Genomic DNA, 3,250 nt, shown 5'->3' on the forward strand with positions numbered 1-3,250 from the left:
CACTAATGTTCCTTGAGCATCACTAAGACCCTAAGGCATTTTGCTTCCTTGAAATTCCTTGTGCTAGGACCAGAGACCCTCTGTCATCCTCTCCCAGTGGCTTGTCTTTAGGCTCCTCCTTATTGGTCCAGGCCTGTGCCTCTGCCTTCATCGCCTGGTCCTAACCACCAGTCCTGGCTGCTCCATGAATCAGCACTCCGACCCATAGGTCCCCCTTGAAATAATGCCATCACTAGAGGGACCAGGGGATCAGAGATGGCCATGCTCCTAGCTGGTGCTCTTAAGCCTAGGGCAGCAAGAGTGAGAAAAGGAAGTAGCAGGGAGGGATGGGAAGAAAAGCAAGGTGGTCCTGTTGGCTTCTACTTCACAAGCTGAGAAGAGAGATTATTATCCAGCAAGTGCACCTACTTGGCTCTGAAAGACATCTCTGTGTGGAGAAACCATGCCTTGGAGCAACTGATGGGTGAAGGAAAGCAGAAGAAATTTATCTGACCAGCTCCCTCCGTCTCCCTTACATTCCCTCCTTCAGGTTGCATTATCCAGCCACCCCTAGGGAAGCCTGATCCCACAACCCATCGTGTGGCACTGGAACAAGCCTGGAAGAGGTGCAAGGAGCCAGAAACCTGAGGCATGCAGCTGTTCGGCCTGTGGCAGGCAAGGGGGAGAGCCTGACACCCTCAGGCAGGTAACTGTGCAGCTGCAGTGGTGCAGTTGAACAGCTGTGTGTTCAGAGGCTCTGACAGCTGAGGTGGGGCAAAAACTGAGAGTCTGTGCAGAGGCCTAAGGTAACACGACCAGGCATGAGGCACATGCCCAATTTACTCCCTTTGCTGTTTCATTCCAAGCCTGATTTCCTGTCTCAAGTCTGACTTCCTCTCTCACTACCTGAGACCATTAACACCTCTCTCTTCTGTTGAATTTCATGTCCCCCAAACCTTCACCTGTTTGCCACCCAAATCCTTCCTTTCTAATTTTGGTTTTGCCCTCTTCCATGGTAATTAACAGATTCCTCATTCATTTCTCTCAACATCAACTTTCACATAAAAATAAATGGCCTTTTATGGCCCTATAACTTCTTAAGGAAGGCCGGGATGCTTTCCTGACAGGATGTTGTGGCAAACACAAAGGCAGACTAGAAGGAAATAGTGGCCCTCACTAAATTTAGAAGAACTCAAGGACAATCCACCTGTAAGAGACAATGGGCACTCACTGGGGACCGATGGGCTTTTATTCCAAGGTGTTCCAATTCCACTCTACTGTTGTGTGACACCAGTTTTTGTGCTGGGGGGAGGTGGGCGGGCATGCTAGTGTCCAGGGCCACGTTATTCTAAAGTAGGGCCTACATAAATAAAAGCCGGGTTATGAAGGAAGTCCAAGATTTCCAAAAGCACACGGATGAAGTCTAAGAAAAGCAACGAGAACAGTATTAGTTTCAGGCCCTTTTACCTTCTCTGCAAAGTACAGAAAAGAGCATACTCTCATGCAGTCATTGATCACCTAAGTACTCGTAAATACTCGGGGGATACTTTTTGCCCCCCATAGAGCTTAGTTTCTGTTGTATGTATGTTGGGGGACACCCAAAAAATAAAAATAAATAATTATATACTAGAAAGAGAGAAATGCTATCAGAGAAAAATAAAAGTAACGTGGTCAGAGAAAACTTCACAGAGAAGGTGAACCAAGGATTGCAGGGGGTGAGAGAGCAAGCCATGTGGCCATTAAGGGGAAGGCTATCCAGGTAGAGGGAACAAGCACAAAGTCTCCATGGTGGAAGCAAGCTCCACTTGATTGAAGAATGACGAGGAGGCCAATGTAGCTGCAGCAGAACAAGTGAGGGGAAAGTCATGGATTACACCAGCGAACCAGTGGGAGTGGATGGTGCACATTATGAAGGGCCTGTGAGCCACTGTAAGGGTTTTGGCTTTTACTGGGATGGGGAAGCCATTGTACTGAGAAAACAATGTGCAGGGTAAGAGTAGGAGTGGGACTAGTTAGGAGGCATTTGCAGTGATCCAGGCAAAAGATGATGGCGACTTGGGTCAGGGTGCTAGTGGTGAGAAGAGGCCAGATTCTGCATATATTTTGAGAGCACAGCCAACAGGGTTTGCTGAGGAACTGGATGTGGTGTGTGAGATAAAAAGAATGACAAGGTGTTTGAACTGAGCAACAAGAAGGATGGAGTTGCCAATTACTGAGGTGAGGAAAACTACAGGTGGAAGAGGCATGGCAGTGGGGGAGGAGGAACAGCACAAGTTCAGTTTCAAACATGCTCCATTAAAGACATTTATTAAACATCAAGCAAAGAGGTTGAAGAGACAGCTCAAAGTCAGGGAAGAAGGCCAGGCTGGAGATATACACTGGGAATTGGCCACATATGGATAGTATTTAGAGCATCTAGACTGAATAAGGAGTAAGACTAAACTAAGCAGTTAAGTGTTGATAGAAAAAGAAGAGAGACCCAAGGTTTGAGCTCTGGGGAATTGCAACATTTAGTTGATTCCCAGACGAGCAGCTTCAGCTTCTCCTGGGAACTTTTTATTTTTTTTATTTATTACTTATTTTTTTAAAAAAGATGACCGGTAAGGGGATCTTAACCCTTGGCTTGGTGTTGTCAGCACCACACTCAGCCAGTGAGCGACAGGCCATCCCTATATAGGATCGGAACCTGTGGCCTTGGCATTATCAGCACCGCACTCTCCCGAGTGAGCCACGGGCCAGCCCCTCCTGGGAACTTTTTAGAAATGCAATGTCTCAGGCCCCACCGCAGACCTCCTGAATGAGAGTGGAGTCCAGCATCGGGTTTTAGTAAGCCTTCCAGGTGATTCTCATCCAGATAGTTTGAGAAGCACTGGTTTAGAGGCTGGGGAGAAGACGAAAAAATACCTAAGGCGACTGAGGAGTGACCAGTCAAGGAGGAAGAAAACCAGAGTGTTTTTCCAGGAGCAGGGAGTTGTCAAGTTTTATCAACTGCTGGCCATAGGTAAAGTGACATGAGGACTGAGACTGACAATTGATTTGGCAACAAAGGAAAAGGGATTTCTGTGATGGGGATGGTTAGCAACAAGAAAGGTATTTCTTGGCATTCCAGACAGGTCAGCTGGTGGTGCCTTTCATACACACCATCTTCTGAAGGAACCTGACCATCTCACATCTCTTGCTGATGGAAGGGTGGGGAGACTCTCTCTGGCTGTTTGTTAGGCTGGCTTGACATTGTCTGTGTTATCGGGGTAGGTGGGGACAAGAGGCAAGC

Source organism: Cynocephalus volans, chromosome 14 (genome assembly GCF_027409185.1).
Source record: "Cynocephalus volans isolate mCynVol1 chromosome 14, mCynVol1.pri, whole genome shotgun sequence".
Taxonomy (NCBI): domain Eukaryota; kingdom Metazoa; phylum Chordata; class Mammalia; order Dermoptera; family Cynocephalidae; genus Cynocephalus; species Cynocephalus volans.